The sequence below is a fragment of the Ctenocephalides felis genome, unplaced genomic scaffold (genome assembly GCF_003426905.1).
Source record: "Ctenocephalides felis isolate EL2017-DRISC unplaced genomic scaffold, ASM342690v1 CF-g0.4_SCAFFOLD_01444, whole genome shotgun sequence".
Taxonomy (NCBI): domain Eukaryota; kingdom Metazoa; phylum Arthropoda; class Insecta; order Siphonaptera; family Pulicidae; genus Ctenocephalides; species Ctenocephalides felis.
Window position 1 is genome coordinate 1 of NW_020537598.1, and position 10101 is coordinate 10101.

General features: G+C 37.1%; 2 pseudogenes; both read left to right on the forward strand.

Annotated features, from left to right (window-relative positions):
* Positions 1-6235: 6235 nt before the first annotated feature.
* LOC113369693 lies at positions 6236-6418 on the forward strand (annotated as a pseudogene).
* A 2326-nt stretch (positions 6419-8744) lies between these two features.
* LOC113369694 lies at positions 8745-8917 on the forward strand (annotated as a pseudogene).
* The last annotated feature ends 1184 nt before the right edge of the window (positions 8918-10101 follow it).

The window sequence follows — 10101 nt, forward strand, 5'->3', positions numbered from 1 at the left end:
TCCATTCGCGAGTAAATCATACGGGTAAGTTTTCTCATTATGACATAGTATAAGTACGTAATATGTGTGTGTGTGCAGTGTGTTTGTGTGTGTGTACGCACGTATGTTGGTTTTGTAGATCGCGCGTGTATGCGGGTGGACTGTGTGCTGACGGTTTGATTGTATGTGTGATTGCAGCTCGCGCGTCGCATATACGTATAACGGGGATGCATAATGCTTTTCGCTGATCGGTAAAATACGCGATACAAAAATTAACAACGTTGCGCGTCTCGCGCATAATTACTGTTCGAGAATTCTCAAACCTTTATTCTTCTCTTATATAATTATGTGTATTTAGTCGCGCGACTATAATTATAATTTCGCGCTATATATAAAACATAAATATTCATTACATACTCAAATTACTATTACGATATACATTTTGCATTGACAACCATATCGTTGTAAATGCAATTATATTGTTACTGTAAATTCAATACATTTTTCTTTATTAAAATTTGAAACTAAAACTACTAACTAACTATTCTTACTCGCATTATATCCAGAATTATAATTATACTTATAGTCGTGTTTTTTTACTTTTGCCATACACTTTCTCTGTTTACCTTAATATAAACGCTTAAAATAATAATAATTAAGCCTACATTTATATTATTAATTACTTTTCTGCCGGATCGGTGAATGCATACTTGTAGACATAAATAATATACCTACATATAGCTGCATTACACAAAGTTTGCCATTACCACCAACTACTCCTCATATCAAATTATAATATATTTCTACCAAAATCCATTCGCAATTCAGTTATATTTTCGTATTCTATTATATCAATCGTTCAAAATTTTCGATACATTCTGTCGCGGAGTGTACCGATCACGCGACTGACGCGCCCTTAGCTGAAGCCCGTCTCCGCGGAACATTAAACGGTGAGACACGAACCCAAATCGATTATTGTTTCATAGATATATATACATATATCTAAATTTTCGCCCAACTAAATTCAAACGTAATATATCACAGTTATAATTATGATTCCAACCTTTATTACATCATCATTACCCTAAACTTTAATTTATTTCGCGTTACACACTTTTCACAATTGCCATAAATTGATTCTCACACTTTGACATGCGCTCCACTGGGCGTGTATCAACAGGCGAGGCACGCTGTCGACACAGCGACATACGCGTTCGCTGTCTACAATAAATACATGACATGTTTTTAAAGTATTACTATGTTATACGTTTGCATTTTTTTTCCTCTCTTATAATTATTGATTTACTTTTCGCATTTTTATTTTTATATCTATTTTTGCTTTTTTTACTTATATTTATTTCGTCCTATATATAAATTTATTTTGGCCCATTTTACTTTATTTATTTATTTATTTAATTGATTTTTTTTTATTATTATTATTTTTACTATATTATTTGATATTATTATCATATTAACTTATTAATCATTATTATTCATTATTATTATTATTATTTTATTATTATTCTTCTTTATTATTCTTCTCTCTTATTATTCTTACTTTTTTTTTTTTTTTTTTTTTTTTTGTTTTTTTTTTTTTTTTTTTTTTTTCTTTTTCCTTTTTTGCCCCAAACCAATATAAACCAACATATGAATGAACAAATGAATAAATGGTGATATGCATGAAATGTCATGAGAAAACTTGCCCCAAATAAGAAAGCAGATACTACATGAGCTCCCAAAGAAGCTTACCCGGACGCAGGCCTGCAAAGCCTTGGGATGACGACCTCAGACTTTCGCTCAGCACAGAAAATACTACTTCTGCAGAGTCTGAGGTCGTCTACCTGGACCTACCATTGAAAGATGACAAAGCACATTGCCCAAAATGCAGGAAAGCATACACCCAGAAGAGTAAACTTATGATGCATTTGAGGATAGAGCACCATGCTGTGCTCAAATACAAATGCTCGCTATGCAACTTACCAACATCGTTAAACGCATTTAGGGGCCACCTCATGAAATGTGAAGGCCGCGGGAAAAAGGCCAATATGACAAAACATAATAAACCACCAAGCCAACACCCAGCACTCCACCAAAGTCCGTTCTGCAGTTGACCCAAATATTCAGGCTGGGACCAGCAGACCTGCTTCGATCACCAAAACGAGACCTAAAACTGCAGTAACCACATTAACGACCAGGAATATAACCCCCCCTCCAGCCTCTAGCTCTCAAATTATGACAAGATCAAGAACTAGAGCCGCGAGTGTGCCTCCATCAGACCAAAGTCAGAAGGGTGGTAGGGTTATTTGGAGAACGAAAAGCGCGACTTTAGACACAACAGGCGGAAACCCGGAATTCACCGCAGCTGAAATATCATCACCAAAACCTAATCCGCCAGGACTATTACGCGAAGAAACGGCGACAATATTACTGCTGTGGCCCAGTCCAATAGAAATAATCACAAATAGAACGAGCGGGAAAAAGCTGCCCACCATTTCAGAGACGCCACCGGAGCCGGAAACACCAGTTTTGCTACCCGAACATTAAACAATGAAATCCCGACGCGGCCTAATTTAACAGCGAGAAGAGGCAAATCAAGCGGAGGACGAGAATCCACCACGGTTGAGATTTCATCAGAACTCAATCCACCAGGACAACTGCACGAGGAAACCGGCGAAAATATTCCGCTGTGGCCCAGCCCAATAGAAGTCACCACAACTAGGACAAGCGGAAGCCAATTGCCTACCACAGCAGAGATGCCACCGGAGCTGGAACCGCCAGCATTACTACCCGGAATAGTAGACGATGAAATTCCAATGTGGCCTAGCTTAATAGCGAGAAGAGTAGCAACTGAAGAAAATACATCCGAAACAAATGACGAGACAGCACCCCCGATCGAGGTGATTTCCAACGAGAATGAAACGGTAACAGCAAACGAAATGGAGAGGGAAATTGCGGAACGCCTGCGTGATATAAGAGCAATAGTAGAAGAAATCAACACTCGGCCAAGCGAGACTCCATCGCGAGAAGAGGGCGTCCGCCAACAAACAAGAAACGAAGGAACCATCCCGACGCCTACACTGGTCACTCCAAAAATGACGGAATTCCAGTCGAGGCCTGCCGGAGGATTCAGGCTACTGCAACACCGGCCGACCTGGATAAAGAAATCGAAGACATATCGAATTCAATCAAGCCGAATGAAAGCGCTGAACCCCGAAACGAGACTGGTCGCAGATACCGACCCAATACCGACCAAAGACGACGTCGTAGGAGGAATACGGATATGACCTTCGACCCCGCCGCTGCTGCCCGCATACAAAAACTATACAGACGAGATAGAAAAAGGGCGTTTAGGGAAATAACGGGAAATAACGAAAGAGCTTATTGTCACTTTGAACCCGAATTCCTCCACGCATACTTCAAGGCCGTCTACCGAAGACAACCAGATCCGGAACCATCAGAAGCCATGCCAGAAATTATACCTCCAATAACACCGGTGGGAGATGGGAACAATAATCCTCTTACTAAAGATTTCACAGCAGAAGAGATCTGGGCCCGTGCGCTTAAATGCAAAAATACGGCACCGGGTCCCGATGGCATCAGATACTGGCTATGGAAAAAATGCGACCCTGGCTCGCATATATTAGCGGCAATATTTAACCAAACACACAAACTGAAGTATGTACCACGCTCGTGGCAAGTGTCGGAGACCATCTTAATTCCGAAGAAAGGCGACTTGGATGAGGTCACGAGCTGGAGGCCTATCGCCCTGTCGAATACAATTGGAAAGCTATACGCCTCGGTTCTGGCAGATCGCCTGGGCAAATGGTGCAAAGAAAATAACCGCATCTCAAACGCACAAAAAGGTTTCATGCCATTTGAAGGTTGCAGCGAACATAACTACACGCTGCAATCTTCAATTCAGGATGCCAGAAGAAGACGAAAAGAAATCGCGGTCGCATGGCTGGACCTAAAAAATGCTTTCGGTTCGATCCCACATAAAACAATCTTTAACGCAATGCGCTGGGCGGGACTGGGCAGCGAGAGCATTTCCCTGATAGAAAGATTTTATAGCGGATGCACGACGAAGATCAGAAGCGTCCAGGGATCAACGGAGGACGTTCCAGTAGAAGCGGGAGTGAAACAGGGATGTCCGCTGTCTCCTATAACATTCAACATGGCCATTGAACCGCTGCTACGAGCCATCCGAAACACGCCAGAAAACTATAATGCAAACGGCACCATCAATAACGTGCTGGCGTATGCCGATGATCTTGTGCTGATGGCTGATAGCGCAGAAGGACTGCAGAAACTGATGGACACTACAGCTACGGTTTCAAAATGGAGCGGACTGCAGTTCAACACCAGAAAATGCGCCACGTTGCATGTGGACGGCAAACAACACCGAGCTATTACTACAACCTTCAGCCTGAATGGAGAAACTATGAAAACCTTGGACATGGACCAATCTTATGAATATCTAGGCATCCCAACGGGTTTTCAGAGTTTCAGTTCGGCCGACGAAGTCATCAGGGCGATGAGGAGGCATGCGGAGCAACTGAACAATTCGTTACTAGCCCCCTGGCAAAAGGTGGACGCCTTAAACACGTTCATCATGCCGCAATTACAATTTCACCTCCGGAACGGTAAAACCACGAAAAAACTACTATGGATATACGACCGGGAGGTGAAGACTTACGCCAAGAAGTGGGCCAATCTGCCAAAGCGAGCCAGCGCTGAGATCCTATATCTCGCCTACAAAGAGGGAGGCTTCAACCTGCTACCAACCTCTTTCTTGGCAGACATCGGACAGGTCGTCCATGCGCACAGACTGCTCACGTCCAACGATGACAGCGTCGCAGAAGCAAGTCTGGCAGCGCTGAAGGAGGTTGTTCGGAAGAAAACGATCAGAGAGGCCACGCCGAATGAACTCGTTGACTACATCAACGGATCTGACGAAGGATTGGTGGCAAAACCGAGCAACGACATTAGTTCGACATGGACGAGACTCAGAGCAGCCGCCAGACGCCTAAAGGGCAAAATCAACTTCCTCCTCGAATTGGACTCACTGCAAGTGGACACAAGCGCGTTGAGAGACAGAATTCAGAAAGCGCACTAAGAACAGCGGCGCGGAATCACTTCCGCAACAAACTTATACTTAAACCCGACCAGGGAAAGGCATGGAAGTGACATCGGCCAATTCTGTCTCCAACCACTTTATTAGAGATGGCAGTTTTACAAGATTCGCCGACTGGCGTTTCATACATAGAGCCCGTCTGAACGTACTGCCGTTGAACGGGTGCCGAAGATTCGGTCAGAACGACAAACGGTGCAGACGATGCGGCCACCAGAACGAGACGCTGCCGCACGTGCTGAACCACTGTCGTCCACAGTTTGTCACCATGACGAAAAGACATAACGCGATTCTAAACCGACTGACAAAAGCAATGAAGGTGCCACCTGGATCCAGAACATTTATCAATCAGCAGATCCCGGGATATTCTGGAGCAGAGAGACCCGACGTAGTCATTATAGACGAAACGCAGAAAATCGCCTTAATTATGGATGTGACGGTGGCGTTCGAGAACCGGCCTCAAGCATTCGTTACTGCAAGAGCTGAAAAAATCAGGAAATATAGTGCCCTGGCCAATCATTTACATACTCAAGGCCTAACCACCAAAATCCTGGTATTCGTCATGGGATCACTCGGGGGATACGACAAAAGTAACGTCGAAACCCTAATAGCCTTAGGAATAGGCCGCCGCTACTCTGTGCTAATGAAGCGCCTGATGGTGTCCGACACTATCAAATGGTCCCGTGACATGTATGTCGAACACATCACAGGAAGCAGACAATACCACGGCTGAGGAGGGACGAGAAAACTGTTGAATGACATATTATAACCTCAACGAAAACATTCTACCCAGCACCATGGCTGAATAAGGACCAAGACTGAAGAATATCTAAGCTATTGCTCAAATAATTTATATACTTTTTGATGTTATGAATACTATATGTACATGCCGTTAACATGTTAACGGCATAATTTTCTATGATTTAAAAATGCTGAATAAATGTATACACACTACCAGCTAATAGCTGGCCCGTAGTGTTTTATTATATATCAATAAAATTGTAATTTCCTCTTCCAGATATATGCTCGCTATATGTCAGTCCGCGTATTGTACTAGTTATATACTTGGTCTGACATACACAGCGATACATCAAAATTCTTTAAGATTTGCAAATGGCCTACACTATATCATCAGCATTATCTAAAAAGAAACATCTGTTCTTATCAGCTTAATATCTGATAGTATCTGCATAGCAGATCCAGTATATTAAACTGATTTTTGGAAATTGGCGGAATGTCAGGGGCTTGCTCCGCTTCCGCCGCGGGTTGGCCCGGTATTGCAGTACCGCCGGGATCGGCCCATAAAAAACCATCATATAATAATAAATTTAAAAATGTGCATATATTGCATATTAAATATATATATATATATAATATATATAAATATATTGATATGTAATATCGATAATTGATTTCAAATTAACTATATAAATTAATTATATAAAAACTATAGAATTAATAATAAAATAAAAAATATATAAAGCTATACAAATCTAACAAAAGATTATATATAACGATAATAGGATTGAAAAATTTTGCAAGTGTCAGAAAATACTTCATATAAATATGACAAAAAATGAGTTTAATATATATAAGTATGAACACACATCTATCGATAAAGAAATTAATATGAATATGAGCGTCTGTTCTCCCAATAACATATTTTTTTGAAAAATTTTGCAAGTGTCAGAAAATACTTTATATAAATATGACGATAAAATGAGTTTAATATATATAAGTATGAACACACATCTATCGATAAAGAAATTAATATGAATATGAGCGTCTGTTCTCCTAATAACATATTTTTTTGAAAAATTTTGCAAGTGTCAGAAAATACTTCATATAAATATGACAAAAAATGAGTTTAATATATATAAGTATGAACACACATCTATCGATAAAGAAATTAATATGAATATGAGCGTCTGTTCTCCTAATAACATATTTTTTTGAAAAATTTTGCAAGTGTCAGAAAATACTTTATATAAATATGACGATAAAATGAGTTTAATATATATAAGTATGAACACACATCTATCGATAAAGAAATTAATATGAATATGAGCGTCTGTTCTCCTAATAACATATTTTTTTGAAAAATTTTGCAAGTGTCAGAAAATACTTTATATAAATATGACAAAAATGAGTTTAATATATATAAGTATGAACACACATCTATCGATAAAGAAATTAATATGAATATGAGCGTCTGTTCTCCTAATAACATATTTTTTTGAAAAATTTTGCAAGTGTCAGAAAATACTTTATATAAATATGACGATAAAATGAGTTTAATATATATAAGTATGAACACACATCTATCGATAAAGAAATTAATATGAATATGAGCGTCTGTTCTCCTAATAACATATTTTTTTGAAAAATTTTGCAAGTGTCAGAAAATACTTTATATAAATATGACAAAAATGAGTTTAATATATATAAGTATGAACACACATCTATCGATAAAGAAATTAATATGAATATGAGCGTCTGTTCTCCTAATAACATATTTTTTTGAAAAATTTTGCAAGTGTCAGAAAATACTTTATATAAATATGACGATAAAATGAGTTTAATATATATAAGTATGAACACACATCTATCGATAAAGAAATTAATATGAATATGAGCGTCTGTTCTCCTAATAACATATTTTTTTGAAAATTTTGCAAGTGTCAGAAAATACTTTATATAAATATGACGATAAAATGAGTTTAATATATATAAGTATGAACACACATCTATCGATAAAGAAATTAATATGAATATGAGCGTCTGTTCTCCTAATAACATATTTTTTTGAAAAATTTTGCAAGTGTCAGAAAATACTTTATATAAATATGACGATAAAATGAGTTTAATATATATAAGTATGAACACACATCTATCGATAAAGAAATTAATATGAATATGAGCGTCTGTTCTCCTAATAACATATTTTTTTGAAAAATTTTGCAAGTGTCAGAAAATACTTTATATAAATATGACGATAAAATGAGTTTAATATATATAAGTATGAACACACATCTATCGATAAAGAAATTAATATGAATATGAGCGTCTGTTCTCCTAATAACATATTTTTTTGAAAAATTTTGCAAGTGTCAGAAAATACTTTATATAAATATGACATAAATGAGTTTAATATATATAAGTATGAACACACATCTATCGATAAAGAAATTAATATGAATATGAGCGTCTGTTCTCCTAATAACATATTTTTTTGAAAAATTTTGCAAGTGTCAGAAAATACTTTATATAAATATGACGATAAAATGAGTTTAATATATATAAGTATGAACACACATCTATCGATAAAGAAATTAATATGAATATGAGCGTCTGTTCTCCTAATAACATATTTTTTTGAAAAATTTTGCAAGTGTCAGAAAATACTTTATATAAATATTTTTGTAAAATTTTACAAATGTGAGAAAAGGCTTATAACGACAGTAGAGTTAACAGCCATATTAGAACATTCGCTCATAGAACTTTGGGGGGTGAAGAATAGTTAGGGAATGGACGCGAGAGTTGATAAAAATAGATGAAAAATGAATCGTTGAAATAGTTGGGAATATTTTGTTTATATTGTAGAATTTAAAAAATAGTATTTGTCCGCAAATTTATCGCTTCTCGGCCGAATGGCTAAGATCAAAGTGTAGTATCTGTTCTTATCAGCTTAATAAATTTCGCGATATAAAGTGTTTTAAGTGATTTTTGGATAAATTTTATTTGTCAGGGGCCTGCTCCGCTTCCGACGATTTGCCAGCGCTTCCAAAAGGCTTTCGCTAACTTAAAATAAATATTTGACTTATTCTAAAACTGTGATGTGTTCCATTCGCGAGTAAATCATACGGGTAAGTTTTCTCATTATGACATAGTATAAGTACGTAATATGTGTGTGTGTGCATGTGTGTTTGTGTGTGTGTACGCACGTATGTTGGTTTGTAGATCGCGCGTGTATGCGGGTGGACGTGTGTGCTGACGGTTTGATTGTATGTGTGATTGCAGCTCGCGCGTCGCATATACGTATAACGGTGGATGCATAGATGCGTTTCGCTGATCGGTAAAATACGCGATACAAAAATTAACAACGTTGCGCGTCTCGCGCATAATTACTGTTCGAGAATTCTCAAACCTTTATTCTTCTCTTATTATAATTATGTGTATTTAGTCGCGCGACTATAATTATAATTTCGCGCTATATATAAAACAATAAATATTCATTACATACTCAAATTACTATTACGATATATATTTTGCATTGACAACCATATCGTTGTAAATGCAATTATATTGTTACTGTAAATTCAATACATTTTTCTTTATTTAAATTTGAAACTAAAAACTAACTAACTATTCTTACTCGCATTATATCCAGAATTATAATTATACTTATAGTCGTGTTTTTTTACTTTTGCCATACACTTTCTCTGTTTACTTTAATATAAGCGCTTAAAATAATAATAATTAAGCCTACATTTATATTATTAAATTACTTTTCTGCCGATCGGTGAATGCATACTTGTAGACATAAATAATATACCTACATATAGCTGCATTACACAAAGTTTGCCATTACCACCAACTACTCCATCATATCAAATTATAATATATTTCTACCAAAATCCATTCGCAATTCAGTTATATTTTCGTATTCTATTATATCAATCGTTCAAAATTTTCGATACATTCTGTCGCGGAGTGTACCGATCACGCGACTGACGCGCCTTAGCTGAAGCCCGTCTCCGCGGAACATTAAACGGTGAGACACGAACCCAAATCGATTATTGTTTCATAGATATATATATACATATATCTAAATTTGTCGCCCAACTAAATTCAAACGTAATATATCACAGTTATAATTATGATTCCAACCTTTAATTACATCATCATTAACCCTAAACTTTATTTCGCGTTACACAACTTTTCACAATTGCCATAAATTGATTCTCACACTTTGACATGCGCTCCACTGG